This window comes from Alosa pseudoharengus, unplaced genomic scaffold (assembly GCF_046254945.1).
Source record: "Alosa pseudoharengus isolate Yale_2024_CS ecotype anadromous, Long Island Sound unplaced genomic scaffold, YU_APseudo_1.1 YU_APseudo_1.1_scf_8, whole genome shotgun sequence".
NCBI lineage: Eukaryota > Metazoa > Chordata > Actinopteri > Clupeiformes > Clupeidae > Alosa > Alosa pseudoharengus.
In genome coordinates this window covers 275,001-292,500 of record NW_027468870.1, presented here as the reverse complement: position 1 = coordinate 292,500, position 17,500 = coordinate 275,001, and the positions used below count along the sequence as shown (strand labels likewise).

The window sequence follows — 17,500 nt, the reverse complement described above, 5'->3', positions numbered from 1 at the left end:
GAGGCCTTGAGCGATGGAAGCTTTCAGAGCAGAACGCGCCATTCTCTGTTGCCCCTGCAGACGTTTTTGCTTGCTGTTACCTTGTTACACCGTGCAATACTTACCACCGTGCGTTAGTAAGAGCGAACTTGGCGCCACGTCCGTGCAGAGCCTTTTGGAAGCCTGGATAGCTCAGTCGGTAGAGCATCAGACTTTTCATCTGAGGGTCCAGGGTTCAAGTCCCTGTTCAGGCGATTTCTTTAAATCCAAGCAAAATGTGCCGTCACACTCGTGAGAGCAAGATCCTGGTCTAAACGCCAGGCTCCTAAACAATTTACTGTGGCTATCAGTGCTCGCTTTGTCCACTGTTTGCTTCACTCTTTGTCAAACCCTGCGTAAGTCATTACAGCAAAGGCTGGTATTTTTCACCAAAATCCTTCACTTTTCAGTAATGCCTCGAAATTTAAAGGCCCACTGATTCTCCTTCAGTCAAAGTGCGGTCACTGAATTTGACAGTGAAAAGATTAGAGTGTTGATTTTTTTGACCCCGACGTGATTTGAACACGCAACCTTCTGATCTGGAGTCAGACGCGCTACCGTTGCGCCACGAGGTCCCACAGCTGTCACGCAGATAAACTGTCCCACTTTTCTCAGAATCTATTATTGAGGCCTTGAGCGATGGAAGCTTTCAGAGCAGAACGCGCCATTCTCTGTTGCCCCTGCAGACGTTTTTGCTTGCTGTTACCTTGTTACAACGTGCAATACTTACCACCGTGCGTTAGTAAGAGCGAACTTGGCGCCACGTCCGTGCAGAGCCTTTCGGAAGCCTGGATAGCTCAGTCGGTAGAGCATCAGACTTTTAATCTGAGGGTCCAGGGTTCAAGTCCCTGTTCAGGCGATTTCTTTAAACCCAAGCAAAATGGGCCGTCACACTCGTGAGAGCAAGATCCTGGTCTAAACGCCAGGCTGCTAAACAATTTACTGTGGCTATCAGTGCTAGCTTTGTCCACTGTTTGCTTCACTCTTTGTCAAACCCTGAGTAAGTCATTACAGCAAAGGCTGGTATTTTTCACCAAAATCCTTCACTTTCCAGTAATGCCTCGAAATTCAAAGGGCCACTGATTCTCCTTCAGTCAAAGTGCGGTCACTGAATTTGACAGTGAAAAGACTAGAGTGTTGAATTTTTTGACCCCGACGTGATTTGAACACGCAACCTTCTGATCTGGAGTCAGACGCGCTACCGTTGCGCCACGAGGTCCCACAGCTGTCACGCAGATAAACTTTCCCACTTTTCCCAGAATCTATTATTGAGGCCTTGAGCGATGGAAGCTTTCAGAGCAGAAAGAGCCATTCTCTGTTGCCCCTGCAGACGTTTTTGCTTGCTGTTACCTTGTTACACCGTGCAATACTTACCACCGTCCGTCAGTAAGAGCGAACTTGGTGCCACGTCCGTGCAGAGCCTTTCGGAAGCCTGGATAGCTCAGTCGGTAGAGCATCAGACTTTTAATCTGAGGGTCCAGGGTTCAAGTCCCTGTTCAGGCGATTTCTTTAAATCCAAGCAAAATGGGCCGTCACACTCGTGAGAGCAAGATCCTGGTCTAAACGCCAGGCTGCTAAACAATTTACTGTGGCTATCAGTGCTCGCTTTGTCCACTGTTTGCTTCACTCTTTGTCAAACCCTGAGTAAGTCATTACAGCAAAGGCTGGTATTTTTCACCAAAATCCTTCACTTTCCAGAAATGCCTCGAAATTCAAAGGCCCACTGATTCTCCTTCAGTCAAAGTGCGGTCACTGAATTTGACAGTGAAAAGATTAGAGTGTTGATTTTCTTGACCCCGACGTGATTTGAACACGCAACCTTCTGATCTGGAGTCAGACGCGCTACCGTTGCGCCACGAGGTCCCACAGCTGTCACGCAGATAAACTTTCCAACTTTTCCCAGAATCTATTATTGAGGCATTGAGCGATGGAAGCTTTCAGAGCAGAAAGAGCCATTCTCTGTTGCCCCTGCAGACGTTTTTGCTTGCTGTTACCTTGTTACACCGTGCAATACTTACCACCGTGCGTTAGTAAGAGCGAACTTGGTGCCACGTCCGTGCAGAGCCTTTCGGAAGCCTGGATAGCTCAGTCGGTAGAGCATCAGACTTTTAATCTGAGGGTCCAGGGTTCAAGTCCCTGTTCAGGCGATTTCTTTAAACCCAAGCAAAATGGGCCGTCACACTCGTGAGAGCAAGATCCTGGTCTAAACGCCAGGCTGCTAAACAATTTACTGTGGCTATCAGTGCTCGCTTTGTCCACTGTTTGCTTCACTCTTTGTCAAACGCTGCGTAAGTCATTACAGCAAAGGCTGGTATTTTTCACCAAAATCCTTCACTTTCCAGTAATGCCTCGAAATTCAAAGGGCCACTGATTCTCCTTCAGTCAAAGTGCGGTCACTGAATTTGACAGTGAAAAGATTAGAGTTTTGAATTTTTTGACCCCGACGTGATTTGAACACGCAACCTTCTGATCTGGAGTCAGACGCGCTACCGTTGCGCCACGAGGTCCCACAGCTGTCACGCAGATAAACTTTCCCACTTTTCCCAGAATCTATTATTGAGGCCTTGAGCGATGGAAGCTTTCAGAGCAGAACGCGCCATTCTCTGTTGCCCCTGCAGACGTTTTTGCTTGCTGTTACCTTGTTACACCGTGCAATACTTACCACCGTGCGTTAGTAAGAGCGAACTTGGCGCCACGTCCGTGCAGAGCCTTTTGGAAGCCTGGATAGCTCAGTCGGTAGAGCATCAGACTTTTAATCTGAGGGTCCAGGGTTCAAGTCCCTGTTCAGGCGATTTCTTTAAATCCAAGCAAAATGTGCCGTCACACTCGTGAGAGCAAGATCCTGGTCTAAACGCCAGGCTCCTAAACAATTTACTGTGGCTATCAGTGCTCGCTTTGTCCACTGTTTGCTTCACTCTTTGTCAAACCCTGCGTAAGTCATTACAGCAAAGGCTGGTATTTTTCACCAAAATCCTTCACTTTTCAGTAATGCCTCGAAATTTAAAGGCCCACTGATTCTCCTTCAGTCAAAGTGCGGTCACTGAATTTGACAGTGAAAAGATTAGAGTGTTGATTTTTTTGACCCCGACGTGATTTGAACACGCAACCTTCTGATCTGGAGTCAGACGCGCTACCGTTGCGCCACGAGGTCCCACAGCTGTCACGCAGATAAACTGTCCCACTTTTCTCAGAATCTATTATTGAGGCCTTGAGCGATGGAAGCTTTCAGAGCAGAACGCGCCATTCTCTGTTGCCCCTGCAGACGTTTTTGCTTGCTGTTACCTTGTTACAACGTGCAATACTTACCACCGTGCGTTAGTAAGAGCGAACTTGGCGCCACGTCCGTGCAGAGCCTTTCGGAAGCCTGGATAGCTCAGTCGGTAGAGCATCAGACTTTTAATCTGAGGGTCCAGGGTTCAAGTCCCTGTTCAGGCGATTTCTTTAAACCCAAGCAAAATGGGCCGTCACACTCGTGAGAGCAAGATCCTGGTCTAAACGCCAGGCTGCTAAACAATTTACTGTGGCTATCAGTGCTAGCTTTGTCCACTGTTTGCTTCACTCTTTGTCAAACCCTGAGTAAGTCATTACAGCAAAGGCTGGTATTTTTCACCAAAATCCTTCACTTTCCAGTAATGCCTCGAAATTCAAAGGGCCACTGATTCTCCTTCAGTCAAAGTGCGGTCACTGAATTTGACAGTGAAAAGACTAGAGTGTTGAATTTTTTGACCCCGACGTGATTTGAACACGCAACCTTCTGATCTGGAGTCAGACGCGCTACCGTTGCGCCACGAGGTCCCACAGCTGTCACGCAGATAAACTTTCCCACTTTTCCCAGAATCTATTATTGAGGCCTTGAGCGATGGAAGCTTTCAGAGCAGAAAGAGCCATTCTCTGTTGCCCCTGCAGACGTTTTTTCTTGCTGTTACCTTGTTACACCGTGCAATACTTACCACCGTGCGTTAGTAAGAGCGAACTTGGCGCCACGTCCGTGCAGAGCCTTTCGGAAGCCTGGATAGCGGTGCCGGGAGAACGAGAGACTGTCAATTGCCATCCAATCACGTATCACTATTGCCATCTTTCCATTTATGTTCACAGCCAATCAATAAAGCCTAATCCCATCATCTCCGTTTCCTTCCAGCCAGTCACTATGCCCCATTTCCAATATTTTTTTTTTATACGTATGCATCAATCACGTATCAGTATGTGTATCTTTACCTCACAGCTTACAGCCAATAAAAAAAGTCCATTTACAAAATCTCGTCTCCTTGCCTTTGTTGACAACCAATCACTATCCTTCGTTCCCAAAAACTTTCCATCTACCTGACGGAGCATCGCCAGAGGTTAATCAGCGGTCCAGCGGTTTTGAAAAAAAAAAAAAAAAGTTTGGACTCTAACGTTACAGGTGCCAGAGTACTGGATTTACGTTGGATTTAACAGTTACATACATCGATATCGAGGTAAGAAGCCGACAATGTTGTTATATTTAGTTAAGTGGCTGGTTAGCTAACGAAACGTTACAGAACGTCTTATTTATGTAGAGGTCAAGGGGCAGTTTCATTATTTTTAATGGACTTTACATGTTTACATTAATATAATTACTATTGTGCATAGGCTTAGTTACTGTCATAATGTATGTTATTACGTTATTATGTTTACATTAAGTTGGCTAAAAATAGCTAGCCTATAGGTTAGGCTACCTCTGGCCGCTATATGGCTGCATTATGCATAACGTTAATTAGCCTATAAGTTAACGTTAGTTAGTTTTGGGCGCCAGTTTTTACTGAGGTAAACGAATTCTGTCTGTTAATTTTAGCTGTAATGTAATTCAATACAATACATAGGCTAACCATAAAGCTGCACCTTTATTATCATGACGTAATATAGGGCTTGTGTTGTTTTTGTGGGTTAATCGATAATAAACATAATGTAGGCTAATTGTAAGACTATGTAATAATCGTAATGGGCAATGTTATATTTAGTTAAGTGGCTGGTTAGCTAACGTAACGTTACAGAACGTCTTATTTATGTCTAGAGGTTAAGGGGCAGTTTCATTATTTTTAATGGACTTTACATGTTTACATTAATATAATTACTATCGTGCATAGGCTTTGTTACTGTCATAATGTATGTTATTACGTTATTATGTTTACATTAAGTTGGCTAAAAATAGCTAGCCTATAGGTTAGGCTACCTCTGGCCGCTATATGGCTGCATTATGCATAACGTTAATTAGCCTATAAGTTTTGGGCGCCAGTTTTTACTGAGGTAAACGAATTCTGTCTGTTAATTTTAGCTGTAATGCAATTCAATACAATACATAGGCTAACCATAAAGCTGCACCTTTATTATCATGACGTAATATAGGGTTTGTGTTGTTTTTGTGGGTTAATCGATAATAAACATAATGTAGACTAATTGTAAGCCTTTGTAATCGAAATGGTATGTAATAATCTGATTTTTATGGCATATTATTATACCCACACACCACATCATCCCTTCCTCCTAAATATTAAACTATAACCTTGTCCAAAAACACTCAGATGAAATATGTGCTATGTGAAATAAATGTATGAAACTGATTAACTACTCAGTTCTACTGAATAGTCATAAACTTTGTATTTTGCCACACACTATCTTCTATTGGAAGATGGCTTCCAAACACAAGAAGCACAGGGCTATGAGTGACGATGAATGGGTGGCCCGCCTGCGCAGATTTGCCACACAGGGGGTCTGGCCTTCTGAGGCAGGGAACAGACCGGCACCACGCCAGAGGAAATGGCATGAACTGTACCAGAAGGTAAACTTGGACATGTACATAAACACAGGAAATCTATGTCATTACAGGGAACAGATAGTTATGATTCATTGTCATATGTTACAGATTGAGAAGTGTCCACTACAACAAAGGGGCCAAATGTCTCTGTTTGGGGGGACACAGACATGTAACTGTGGTTTCCACACGAAAAAGGTATAAGAAGTGTTTCATAAAAGTGTGATGTGTTGATGGTGTATTGTGTATTTTTTTTAATTTAATTTCCTTTTCTGTTAAACTGTAGCCTTCCAGTGTGGCCCCTGTGTCATCCACACCATCCATGTCACCACCTGTAACACCTGGGCAGTCAGGAACGGCATCCGGGAAGGCACCTTTAAAGCCTACTTTGACTTTGACATCGGTAAATGCATGTCTTTATGCAGATATTTATGTTATCATACGTTATAACATTTTAAAACGCTTCACATAATGTTACTAATTTCTTTTTGTCAGTTTACAAAGCCACGGTATGGTGGGTCCCATGGTGCAGCTTTAAAGCCAAACCTAGGTTTGGCAAGGACGCATGCAACCAAGGTATAGTCAAGAAAATGAAACTTCATTCCATAAAGATATGCTGAGTTTATCTAATCATCGTTACTGCAATTCCTGATAATGATAGATTATTTCATTCAATACTGTAAACTGTGCTCTCTTATTCTTGCAGCCTATTAGCACTTCTGCATTGTCCAGCCCTGCACCTAGGACACCATCACCTGCCCGCAGTCCCAGGCCGGATATTCAGACCGTCTCTCCCCTGTCTCTTCCTCCCTCTTCTGCGTCTGCATCGCCTGCTCGCAGTCCCAGGCTGTATATTCAGACTGTCTCCCCCCTGTCTCTTCCTCCTTCTTCTGTGTCTGAAGTCACCTCTGCTTCCTGTGCTCCAGGAGCTGTTTCTAGAGTTGTGAGTACCTCTTTAATTGAAACGTTTTCTTCACACTAATATTGTTGGATCACATAAATATGCTACATTTTGAACAAACATTCCTCACAAGTGGCTTGTAATCATATCTATGTTTGTCTTTTTTAATACATTAGGAAGTGTCAGCCGCTGCCTCCTCTGGGACGTCCTCTGATTCCGTCACCTCTGTTATCAGCTCCGCCTGTGTTCCCTCTGCTGCTCCATCTTCAGCTGAATCCTCGGTCCAGCCTGCTGAAAATACAGTGACCGCTCCAGGTTCAGAGTCTGGATGGCTTCCCGCGAAGTTGATGAAAACCATACCACCACAGGATCAGAGGTGGATTTCAGCAGCTTTGTGGAAGCAACATCGGCTTCGTACTGACCTGAAGCTGTGGTATGATCCACCAGAGCCAGCTCTGATTTATCATCAAGGCCCCGCTCCAGAGCGCTTCTTCACACACAGGCTTCTACTGTGGATGCCATACCATCTCTGGAAGGTCAGGCTGTCCTGTCTTGTGTGTGGGGGGCAGCTCACAGGCTATGGGGCACACAAGAGAGCCCGGCAGGTACTAGATGTAGTTCGCTACTACCTGATGATTACAGAGACTCTCTGGTGCAGTGGATGCAAAACGGCCTTGATTTCCACCAGCAAGGCCATCTTGGACCAGCTGGACTTAGCCCACAAACTAGAATTTAGGCTGATCCTAACTCGAAAGTGAGTATACTGAGATTTAGCTTGTGTAATAAATGTTTGTCATTTAAAACACAATTGAGATGAGCTGGTTTTAATGTTTGTGTCTTTATGTCTCTCTTTCCCTTTGTTTTATTCAGATATGCCTGTGACATGCGGGTCATTAGGTTCCTCAGGGAGAGGGCCCTGGGCAACAGCCCTTCTCGCTTAGTGAGGCAGCTGCGGGAGAACCACAGCGAGGAGTGGCTGAAGCGTCTTTGCCGGTACCTTGGTGCCTGCTCAGACTTCACCTCCCAGCCAAGCCTGCTCCCTGTACGATTTCAGGAGCCACCTGAGCCGGAAACCATCCCCTCCCACAGATGGATGCTGGCTGTTTATGGGCGGGACATCTTGTGCAGGCTGGACCATATCAAAGCCAGCATAACCTCCACATATGGCTGCATCCTAAAAATGGACTCCACCAAAAAAGTAACTACTTTTATATTTCAATCAAAATAATTGGAAATACACCATTAGTAGTAGTACAGACCTGAAATATGGAAGTAATGTTTCATATATAAATAATTTTGCATCACTCACTGTCTTTTCTGTGTGATTACAGATAACAAAGAAGCTGTCGGGGTTGGCGAAAGGAACAGCGCTGTGGCTGACATCTGTCAGCAATGAGGTGGGCCAGATCCTCATCAGTGTCCTGACGGCTCAGGAGGGTCCTGCCCTGGACCGTATGGCAGCAGACCTCATCCGGAGGTACACAGATGCGGGTGTGGCTCCGCCTCAGCTCCTCTATGTGGACTGTGACTGCTGTCGGGAGGGCACTGGGCAGACCAAGCTCAAGCAGCGATTTGGTGGGTGGCCAGACTTGGTGGTAAAGCTGGACATCTACCACTTCATGCGGCGACTGGCAGCTGGGTGCACCAAGGATGCTCATCCTCTTTACCCCATTTTCATGGCACGCATGTCTTCGTGCATTTTTGAATGGGACAGTGGGGATGTGTCTCTGCTGAGGCAGGCCAAGAGGGAGCAGCTGAGACGTGAAGGTGTCCCTGGCATCACCGGCACTATGGTGGACCAACGGATCACCAAGGAGGAATTGGCCCTGCACTGCCGAAGGCGGACAAGAGGAGAGCAGCAGACCATCTTGCTGATCGAGCACCTCCTCAGCGAGCTAATGGGGGTAAAGGGTCGAGACCTTCTTGGTGTCCCTCTCTTGGACCAGGAGAGGATGCAGCACATCTGGCAAGTCCAGAAAAGGCACGTAAAGTGCATTCAGGACGAACCAGGTGTGCTGCTCTACACACAGACTGGCACCACCACCAAAGAGGGTATTGTGCTGCCAAACTACAGGTGTGCAAGGGGCTCCACATCACTGGAGTCCTTTCATCTCCATCTGAACAGGTTCCTTCCAGGTCAGTATAAATCATTACTCATCAGAAATATCAATGGTGACACAATTAATGTCTATCAAATAGCAAAGCACAACAAATTAACTTGCAGTTATTGATCTTATCTAAAGGAACAAGTGCCAACAGCTTAAATTTCCAGCTGTACCTCCTGGAAGGCCTGAACAGGTGGAATCAGGACCGTAAGATGGCATCTCTGGCAGGCAAACCTCCGTCCCTGTTAAGCTACTCCGGGGACCTGGTGCACTGTGTCAACACCCACAGTGTTAAGGTGCTTGGAAGACAGCTTGTTCCATCTTTTCAGCCACCTTCTGTCTATACTGGTGAGTTTTAGCTTTAAATTGCTTTTTATATTCATAAAAAAATTATATTCATATTAATTTTCTGAAAACTGCGTTCCCCTGTCTGTTCCAGGTGAACTCATAGGTATAGATTACCTGTACCGGCAAACAGGGCAGGCCATGCAGGACGTGGATCCTGACTCTGAGGCGACCGATCAGATGTTGGAGGATGTGGGCACGGAGGAGGAGTTGGAGGACGAGGGCTTCGGAGATAGCAACCTGGATCCCACTATTGAGGTGCTGGACCTGTCCCCTGGCTCATTACCTGCCTCGACCAGTGTAGCCAGCACTCCTGCCTCTGTCCAGACTGGGTCTGCTAACACCACTACAGCAGCACCTAAGCAACAACTGGTAACTATTCTTAATAATAACAGTACAAGTAGTATTATTTGTATAGCACTATTAACTTTAATTGTATTTGCCTTATTCATAATAATAACAGTACAAGTAGTATTATTTGTATAGCACTATTAACTTTAATTGTATTTGCCTTATTCACCCGGCGGCCATTACGAGGCTGAGGGGTACACTTGCCATTACACCTCAGTCCAGCAGATGGTGGTGGTAATGCACTCCTTTTGCAAACTGCCAAAAAAAACTCACTGAAGAAGAAGAAAAGGCCAGTGAACCCTTCTTCTTTTTCAGTGAGTTTTTTTTAGCAGGTTGCAAACGGAGTGCATTACCACCACCATCTGCTGGACTGAGGTGTAATGGCAAGTGTACCCCTCAGCCTCGTAATGGCCGCCGGGTGAATAAGGCGAATAGCACAATGAAAAGAAAAATAGAAACAAACAAAATACCATTAATACAATCTAAAGAGTAAATACATTAATAAAAAGCAAAGTAAAAAAAGATAGATTAAATTCCATAAACATGTTTTTTTTTTTTTTAAGTCTTTCAACTCCATGACCAGGGTGCCCTCTGGTCCATCCTCCACGACCACCTACGCCGCCTCTGGTCCATCCTCCACGTCCACCTACGCCGCCGCCGCCTCTGGTCCATCTGCCATGTCCACCTACGCCGCCTCTGGTCCATCTGCCATGTCCACCTACGCCGCCTCTGGTCCATCTGCCATGTCCACCTACGCCGCCTCTGGTCCATCTGCCACGACCACCTACGCCGCCTCTGGTCCATCTGCCACGTCCACCTACGCCGCCTCTGGTCCATCCTCCACGACCACCTACGCCGCCTCTGGTCCATCTGCCACGTCCACCTACGCCGCCGCCGCCTCTGGTCCATCCTCCACGACCACCTACGCCGCCTCTGGTCCATCCTCCACGACCACCTACGCCGCCTCTGGTCCATCCTCCACGACCACCTACGCCGCCTCTGGTCCATCCTCCACGACCACCTACGCCGCCGCCGCCTCTGGTCCATCTGCCACGTCCACCTACGCCGCCGCCGCCTCTGGTCCATCTGCCATGTCCACCTACGCCGCCTCTGGTCCATCTGCCATGTCCACCTACGCCGCCTCTGGTCCATCTGCCATGTCCACCTACGCCGCCTCTGGTCCAGTTGCCATGTCCACCTACGCCGCCTCTGGTCCATCCTCCATGACCACCTACGCCTCCGTCCTTCCTCTCCCCACCACCCTCACAGTCTCTGTCACTCCAGCCACTGCTCCCCCAGCAGTGCAACCAGTGCCAGAGGAACCACTGGTAAGACTCTTTGTGACAAGTACATTGTGGTAGTTGTGTTGTTCTTCTGCCTGTGATATTGTATCTTTTTTTTAACATTGGTTTACTCTTATATTTTACCAGGCTGTGGATGAGCGCAGTGTACCAGGGATAGACAGAGTGGACAGCCTGGCAGGCTACTTGGTGGGGCTTAGGGTGGAAACCGGGCAAACTCTGAGCCACCAGCAGGCCAGTACCATCATTGCCCTATGGCAAAACCTGCTTCCGTTTGACCAGCAGAGAGTGGCGTACGCTGCCCGGCACCAGGTGCGTCTTACCACAGGACGGTTTAGGTGCTCAAAAACCAAGCCTGAATTCACGCCTGGTGTGGACAGCATGACCCGTTGCGTCCTTGGGTCAACAGGATCACCTGCCCAGTGGCCAGACAGTTGCCGCCTGGTAGAGTCCATCTTTGTTAAACTGTGTGATATTCACAGGAGCCCCAAAAAATTGGGAAGTCATGCAGTAACAAGATGGACTCTAATTCTGAGGGACTACAGCAAGATCCGGCAACTTGTCCTGGGCAATGGGACTGTGATGCAGAGTACCACCCTGCAGTTGTTTGAGGTGAATCAAACGACGCTAATTCAATGGCACAACAAGCGGCTGAAGAGGCAAGAATGTGCCATCCTGCTTCAGGGTGTGAACTTGCCAGCCCCCATTCCTATTGCGGCTAGGCCTCTCCCCCCTGGACAGATTCGCCCCACTGCAGCACCCCCACAGCCTGGTCCCCAACATCGCTACCACCTGCCTGAAAGCACAGTGGGAAAGGCAGTGGACAAACGAAAGTCTGCAGTTCCGGCCCCGCACCCCCCTCCTCCAAAAGTTTTCCGGCCAAGGCAGTTGTTCCCTGCTGATTCTGCCCCTTTACCTGTTATATCCAACCCCGGTCCTGCATTTGCCCCCATTGTACAAACACTTGTTTCTGCTCCTTCACCTGTCATCCCCAACCCCAGTCCTGCCTTTGCCCCGTTTGTGTTTTTGTGTCCTGCTCCAGTTCCTGCCGTCCGGCATATTGCTCCTGCTGGCCCCATTCCCTCCCCAACACCTGCTCGGAGGCCCTACGTCCGCACTGTGGACAAAAACAAGTGCAGTCTGTGCCACCAGCCCCGCAACAAAGAAACTGGCCACAGCCAGTATTATGGCCACATCTACTGTCCCCAGACTGCTGCTCTGCCACTTGACCAGTGGATGGAGGACATGAAGAAGAAGAGGGCAGACAAAAAAAAATAATTTGTTCATTTGAAAATGCTACATTGTTCATTATGTAAGCGCTTTTTTGTTTGTAAATAGTCCACAACTTGTGTGTGTGTGTGTGTGTGTGTGTGTGTGTGTGTGTGGCGCAGTGTGTGCGTGTTTATGTGTGTGTGTGGCGCAGTGTGTGTGTGTGTATGCGTGAGAGTATACTCATGAGGGTGTGTTTATGTGAGACAAAAGGAGAAGGTGTTTTAATAAAAAAAAAAAAGGTTGAACTTTATCTCTACAGTATCCTTTGGCTTTTTTCTATCAAACCTATCTGGAAAACATTTCAAACTCACACAGATATTAAAATTACAAGAAAAGGACATAATGGTATTGCACACAGATCCACAGGGTGTGAGAAGTGATTGTCAGAAACATTTATTTGATATAAAGGTTTATTATAATAAGCAGTAGTAGTATCATATTCTTATTTATATTATTCTTATTGCAATAAAGCATTAAAATTACAAGAAAAGGACATAATGGTATTGCACACAGATCCACAGGGTGTGAGAAGTGATTGTCAGAAACATTTATTTGATATAAAGGTTTATTATTATAAGCAGTAGTAGTATCATATTCTTATTTATATTATTCTTATTGCAATAAAGCATTAAAATTACAAGAAAAGGACATAATGGTATTGCACACAGATCCACAGGGTGTGAGAAGTGATTGTCAGAAACATTTATTTGATATAAAGGTTTATTATGAGCAGCAGTAGTAGTAGTAGTATCATATTCGTATTTGTATTATTCTTATTGCAACAAAGCATTCTTACCAATTGTATTTTTCTTAGTTTTTAAGCTATATTTGATAGATTCATAGCACTTTTCAAGAGTTTGCATTAATTCATGCATGTTCCAATCGGGATTCGAACCGGCGATTTTCTCATTTTTCCTCTCTTTTTTTCTTTTCTCCTTCCCCCTTCTTCCCCTTCCTTCCCCTTCTTTCCTCCTTCTTCCCCCCCCTCTCCAGACTATTGTTCCCCAGCTTTAGCGGAGTCGGTAGAGCATCAGACTTTTAATCTGAGGGTCCAGGGTTCAAGTCCCTGTTCAGGCGATTTCTTTAAACCCAAGCAAAATGGGCCGTCACACTCGTGAGAGCAAGATCCTGGTCTAAACGCCAGGCTGCTAAACAATTTACTGTGGCTATCAGTGCTCGCTTTGTCCACTGTTTGCTTCACTCTTTGTCAAACCCTGAGTAAGTCATTACAGCAAAGGCTGGTATTTTTCACCAAAATCCTTCACTTTCCAGTAATGCCTCGAAATTCAAAGGCCCACTGATTGTCCTTCAGTCAAAGTGCGGTCACTGAATTTGACAGTGAAAAGATTAGAGTGTTGAATTTTTTGACCCCGACGTGATTTGAACACGCAACGTTCTGATCTGGAGTCAGACGCGCTACCGTTGCGCCACGAGGTCCCACAGCTCTCACGCAGATAAACTTTCCCACTTTTCCCAGAATCTATTATTGAGGCCTTGAGCGATGGAAGCTTTCAGAGCAGAAAGAGCCATTCTCTGTTGCCCCTGCAGACGTTTTTGCTTGCTGTTACCTTGTTACACCGTGCAATACTTACCACCGTGCGTTAGTAAGAGCGAACTTGGCGCCACGTCCGTGCAGAGCCTTTCGGAAGCCTGGATAGCTCAGTCGGTAGAGCATCAGACTTTTAATCTGAGGGTCCAGGGTTCAAGTCCCTGTTCAGGTGATTTCTTTAAACCTAAGCAAAATGTGCCGTCACACTCGTGAGAGCAAGATCCTGGTCTAAACGCCAGGCTGCTAAACAATTTACTGTGGCTATCAGTGCTCGCTTTGTCCACTGTTTGCTTCACTCTTTGTCAAACCCTGAGTAAGTCATTACAGCAAAGGCTGGTATTTTTCACCAAAATCCTTCACTTTCCAGTAATGCATCGAAATTCAAATGCCCACTGATTCTCCTTCAGTCAAAGTGCGGTCACTGAATTTGACAGTGAAAAGATTAGAGTGTTGAATTTTTTGACCCCGACGTGATTTGAACACGCAACCTTCTGATCTGGAGTCAGACGCGCTACCGTTGCGCCACGAGGTCCCACAGCTGTCACGCAGATAAACTTTCCCACTTTTCCCAGAATCTATTATTGAGGCCTTGAGCGATGGAAGCTTTCAGAGCAGAAAGAGCCATTCTCTGTTGCCCCTGCAGACGTTTTTGCTTGCTTTTACCTTGTTACACCGTGCAATACTTACCACCGTGCGTTAGTAAGAGCGAACTTGGCGCCACGTCCGTGCAGAGCCTTTCGGAAGCCTGGATAGCTCAGTCGGTAGAGCATCAGACTTTTAATCTGAGGGTCCAGGGTTCAAGTCCCTGTTCAGGTGATTTCTTTAAACCCAAGCAAAATGTGCCGTCACACTCGTGAGAGCAAGATCCTGGTCTAAACGCCAGGCTGCTAAACAATTTACTGTGGCTATCAGTGCTCGCTTTGTCCACTGTTTGCTTCACTCTTTGTCAAACCCTGAGTAAGTCATTACATCAAAGGCTGGTATTTTTCACCAAAATCCTTCACTTTCCAGTAATGCCTCGAAATTCAAAGGGCCACTGATTCTCCTTCAGTCAAAGTGCGGTCACTGAATTTGACAGTGAAAAGATTAGAGTTTTGAATTTTTTGACCCCGACGTGATTTGAACACGCAACCTTCTGATCTGGAGTCAGACGCGCTACCGTTGCGCCACGAGGTCCCACAGCTGTCACGCAGATAAACTTTCCCACTTTTCCCAGAATCTATTATTGAGGCCTTGAGCGATGGAAGCTTTCAGAGCAGAAAGAGCCATTCTCTGTTGCCCCTGCAGACGTTTTTGCTTGCTGTTACCTTGTTACACCGTGCAATACTTACCACCGTGCGTTAGTAAGAGCGAACTTGGCGCCACGTCCGTGCAGAGCCTTTCGGAAGCCTGGATAGCTCAGTCGGTAGAGCATCAGACTTTTAATCTGAGGGTCCAGGGTTCAAGTCCCTGTTCAGGCGATTTCTTTAAACCCAAGCAAAATGGGCCGTCACACTCGTGAGAGCAAGATCCTGGTCTAAATGCCAGGCTGCTAAACAATTTACTGTGGCTATCAGTGCTCGCTTTGTCCACTCTTTGCTTCACTCTTTGTCAAACCCTGAGTAAGTCATTACAGCAAAGGCTGGTATTTTTCACCAAAATCCTTCACTTTCCAGTAATGCCTCGAAATTCAAATGCCCACTGATTCTCCTTCAGTCAAAGTGCGGTCACTGAATTTGACAGTGAAAAGATTAGAGTGTTGAATTTTTTGACCCCGACGTGATTTGAACACGCAACCTTCTGATCTGGAGTCAGACGCGCTACCGTTGCGCCACGAGGTCCCACAGCTGTCACGCAGATAAACTTTCCCACTTTTCCCAGAATCTATTATTGAGGCCTTGAGCGATGGAAGCTTTCAGAGCAGAAAGAGCCATTCTCTGTTGCCCCTGCAGACGTTTTTGCTTGCTGTTACCTTGTTACACCGTGCAATACTTACCACTGTGCGTTAGTAAGAGCGAACTTGGCGCCACGTCCGTGCAGAGCGTTTCGGAAGCCTGGATAGCTCAGTCGGTAGAGCATCAGACTTTTAATCTGAGGGTCCAGGGTTCAAGTCCCTGTTCAGGCGATTTCTTTAAACCCAAGCAAAATGGGCCGTCACACTCGTGAGAGCAAGATCCTGGTCTAAACGCCAGGCTGCTAAACAATTTACTGTGGCTATCAGTGCTCGCTTTGTCCACTGTTTGCTTCACTCTTTGTCAAACCCTGAGTAAGTCATTACAGCAAAGGCTGGTATTTTTCACCAAAATCCTTCACTTTCCAGTAATGCCTCGAAATTCAAAGGGCCACTGATTCTCCTTCAGTCAAAGTGCGGTCACTGAATTTGACAGTGAAAAGATTAGAGTGTTGAATTTTTTGACCCCGACGTGATTTGAACACGCAACCTTCTGATCTGGAGTCAGACGCGCTACCGTTGCGCCACGAGGTCCCACAGCTGTCACGCAGATAAACTTTCCCACTTTTCCCAGAATCTATTATTGAGGCCTTGAGCGATGGAAGCTTTCAGAGCAGAAAGAGCCATTCTCTGTTGCCCCTGCAGACGTTTTTGCTTGCTTTTACCTTGTTACACCGTGCAATACTTACCACCGTGCGTTAGTAAGAGCGAACTTGGCGCCACGTCCGTGCAGAGCCTTTCGGAAGCCTGGATAGCTCAGTCGGTAGAGCATCAGACTTTTAATCTGAGGGTCCAGGGTTCAAGTCCCTGTTCAGGTGATTTCTTTAAACCCAAGCAAAATGTGCCGTCACACTCGTGAGAGCAAGATCCTGGTCTAAACGCCAGGCTGCTAAACAATTTACTGTGGCTATCAGTGCTCGCTTTGTCCACTGTTTGCTTCACTCTTTGTCAAACCCTGAGTAAGTCATTAGATCAAAGGCTGGTATTTTTCACCAAAATCCTTCACTTTCCAGTAATGCCTCGAAATTCAAAGGGCCACTGATTCTCCTTCAGTCAAAGTGCGGTCACTGAATTTGACAGTGAAAAGATTAGAGTTTTGAATTTTTTGACCCCGACGTGATTTGAACACGCAACCTTCTGATCTGGAGTCAGACGCGCTACCGTTGCGCCACGAGGTCCCACAGCTGTCACGCAGATAAACTTTCCCACTTTTCCCAGAATCTATTATTGAGGCCTTGAGCGATGGAAGCTTTCAGAGCAGAAAGAGCCATTCTCTGTTGCCCCTGCAGACGTTTTTGCTTGCTGTTACCTTGTTACACCGTGCAATACTTACCACCGTGCGTTAGTAAGAGCGAACTTGGCGCCACGTCCGTGCAGAGCCTTTCGGAAGCCTGGATAGCTCAGTCGGTAGAGCATCAGACTTTTAATCTGAGGGTCCAGGGTTCAAGTCCCTGTTCAGGCGATTTCTTTAAACCCAAGCAAAATGGGCCGTCACACTCGTGAGAGCAAGATCCTGGTCTAAATGCCAGGCTGCTAAACAATTTACTGTGGCTATCAGTGCTCGCTTTGTCCACTCTTTGCTTCACTCTTTGTCAAACCCTGAGTAAGTCATTACAGCAAAGGCTGGTATTTTTCACCAAAATCCTTCACTTTCCAGTAATGCCTCGAAATTCAAATGCCCACTGATTCTCCTTCAGTCAAAGTGCGGTCACTGAATTTGACAGTGAAAAGATTAGAGTGTTGAATTTTTTGACCCCGACGTGATTTGAACACGCAACCTTCTGATCTGGAGTCAGACGCGCTACCGTTGCGCCACGAGGTCCCACAGCTGTCACGCAGATAAACTTTCCCACTTTTCCCAGAATCTATTATTGAGGCCTTGAGCGATGGAAGCTTTCAGAGCAGAAAGAGCCATTCTCTGTTGCCCCTGCAGACGTTTTTGCTTGCTGTTACCTTGT

At 46.6% G+C, this 17,500-nt stretch overlaps 25 non-coding genes across 25 annotated transcripts; 12 read left to right on the top strand and 13 right to left on the bottom strand.

The window, feature by feature from the left end:
* The first annotated feature begins 160 nt into the window (after window positions 1-160).
* Window positions 161-233, top strand: trnak-uuu (transfer RNA lysine (anticodon UUU)). The gene has a single exon. It is a non-coding gene; the product is annotated as a tRNA-Lys (tRNA).
* A 288-nt stretch (window positions 234-521) lies between these two features.
* Window positions 522-593, bottom strand: trnaw-cca (transfer RNA tryptophan (anticodon CCA)). Its single transcript has one exon. It is a non-coding gene; the product is annotated as a tRNA-Trp (tRNA).
* Window positions 594-804: 211 nt separating this feature from the next.
* Window positions 805-877, top strand: trnak-uuu (transfer RNA lysine (anticodon UUU)). The gene has a single exon. It is a non-coding gene; the product is annotated as a tRNA-Lys (tRNA).
* Window positions 878-1,165: 288 nt separating this feature from the next.
* Window positions 1,166-1,237, bottom strand: trnaw-cca (transfer RNA tryptophan (anticodon CCA)). Its single transcript has one exon. It is a non-coding gene; the product is annotated as a tRNA-Trp (tRNA).
* A 211-nt stretch (window positions 1,238-1,448) lies between these two features.
* trnak-uuu (transfer RNA lysine (anticodon UUU)) lies at window positions 1,449-1,521 on the top strand. Its single transcript has one exon. It is a non-coding gene; the product is annotated as a tRNA-Lys (tRNA).
* A 288-nt stretch (window positions 1,522-1,809) lies between these two features.
* trnaw-cca (transfer RNA tryptophan (anticodon CCA)) lies at window positions 1,810-1,881 on the bottom strand. The gene has a single exon. It is a non-coding gene; the product is annotated as a tRNA-Trp (tRNA).
* Window positions 1,882-2,092: 211 nt separating this feature from the next.
* Window positions 2,093-2,165, top strand: trnak-uuu (transfer RNA lysine (anticodon UUU)). Its single transcript has one exon. It is a non-coding gene; the product is annotated as a tRNA-Lys (tRNA).
* Window positions 2,166-2,453: 288 nt separating this feature from the next.
* On the bottom strand, window positions 2,454-2,525 carry trnaw-cca (transfer RNA tryptophan (anticodon CCA)). Its single transcript has one exon. It is a non-coding gene; the product is annotated as a tRNA-Trp (tRNA).
* Window positions 2,526-2,736: 211 nt separating this feature from the next.
* On the top strand, window positions 2,737-2,809 carry trnak-uuu (transfer RNA lysine (anticodon UUU)). Its single transcript has one exon. It is a non-coding gene; the product is annotated as a tRNA-Lys (tRNA).
* Window positions 2,810-3,097: 288 nt separating this feature from the next.
* On the bottom strand, window positions 3,098-3,169 carry trnaw-cca (transfer RNA tryptophan (anticodon CCA)). The gene has a single exon. It is a non-coding gene; the product is annotated as a tRNA-Trp (tRNA).
* Window positions 3,170-3,380: 211 nt separating this feature from the next.
* On the top strand, window positions 3,381-3,453 carry trnak-uuu (transfer RNA lysine (anticodon UUU)). The gene has a single exon. It is a non-coding gene; the product is annotated as a tRNA-Lys (tRNA).
* Window positions 3,454-3,741: 288 nt separating this feature from the next.
* On the bottom strand, window positions 3,742-3,813 carry trnaw-cca (transfer RNA tryptophan (anticodon CCA)). The gene has a single exon. It is a non-coding gene; the product is annotated as a tRNA-Trp (tRNA).
* A 9,615-nt stretch (window positions 3,814-13,428) lies between these two features.
* Window positions 13,429-13,500, bottom strand: trnaw-cca (transfer RNA tryptophan (anticodon CCA)). The gene has a single exon. It is a non-coding gene; the product is annotated as a tRNA-Trp (tRNA).
* Window positions 13,501-13,711: 211 nt separating this feature from the next.
* Window positions 13,712-13,784, top strand: trnak-uuu (transfer RNA lysine (anticodon UUU)). Its single transcript has one exon. It is a non-coding gene; the product is annotated as a tRNA-Lys (tRNA).
* Window positions 13,785-14,072: 288 nt separating this feature from the next.
* Window positions 14,073-14,144, bottom strand: trnaw-cca (transfer RNA tryptophan (anticodon CCA)). The gene has a single exon. It is a non-coding gene; the product is annotated as a tRNA-Trp (tRNA).
* A 211-nt stretch (window positions 14,145-14,355) lies between these two features.
* Window positions 14,356-14,428, top strand: trnak-uuu (transfer RNA lysine (anticodon UUU)). The gene has a single exon. It is a non-coding gene; the product is annotated as a tRNA-Lys (tRNA).
* Window positions 14,429-14,716: 288 nt separating this feature from the next.
* Window positions 14,717-14,788, bottom strand: trnaw-cca (transfer RNA tryptophan (anticodon CCA)). Its single transcript has one exon. It is a non-coding gene; the product is annotated as a tRNA-Trp (tRNA).
* Window positions 14,789-14,999: 211 nt separating this feature from the next.
* Window positions 15,000-15,072, top strand: trnak-uuu (transfer RNA lysine (anticodon UUU)). The gene has a single exon. It is a non-coding gene; the product is annotated as a tRNA-Lys (tRNA).
* A 288-nt stretch (window positions 15,073-15,360) lies between these two features.
* trnaw-cca (transfer RNA tryptophan (anticodon CCA)) lies at window positions 15,361-15,432 on the bottom strand. The gene has a single exon. It is a non-coding gene; the product is annotated as a tRNA-Trp (tRNA).
* A 211-nt stretch (window positions 15,433-15,643) lies between these two features.
* Window positions 15,644-15,716, top strand: trnak-uuu (transfer RNA lysine (anticodon UUU)). The gene has a single exon. It is a non-coding gene; the product is annotated as a tRNA-Lys (tRNA).
* Window positions 15,717-16,004: 288 nt separating this feature from the next.
* trnaw-cca (transfer RNA tryptophan (anticodon CCA)) lies at window positions 16,005-16,076 on the bottom strand. Its single transcript has one exon. It is a non-coding gene; the product is annotated as a tRNA-Trp (tRNA).
* Window positions 16,077-16,287: 211 nt separating this feature from the next.
* trnak-uuu (transfer RNA lysine (anticodon UUU)) lies at window positions 16,288-16,360 on the top strand. The gene has a single exon. It is a non-coding gene; the product is annotated as a tRNA-Lys (tRNA).
* Window positions 16,361-16,648: 288 nt separating this feature from the next.
* trnaw-cca (transfer RNA tryptophan (anticodon CCA)) lies at window positions 16,649-16,720 on the bottom strand. Its single transcript has one exon. It is a non-coding gene; the product is annotated as a tRNA-Trp (tRNA).
* A 211-nt stretch (window positions 16,721-16,931) lies between these two features.
* On the top strand, window positions 16,932-17,004 carry trnak-uuu (transfer RNA lysine (anticodon UUU)). Its single transcript has one exon. It is a non-coding gene; the product is annotated as a tRNA-Lys (tRNA).
* A 288-nt stretch (window positions 17,005-17,292) lies between these two features.
* trnaw-cca (transfer RNA tryptophan (anticodon CCA)) lies at window positions 17,293-17,364 on the bottom strand. Its single transcript has one exon. It is a non-coding gene; the product is annotated as a tRNA-Trp (tRNA).
* Window positions 17,365-17,500: the final 136 nt, after the last annotated feature.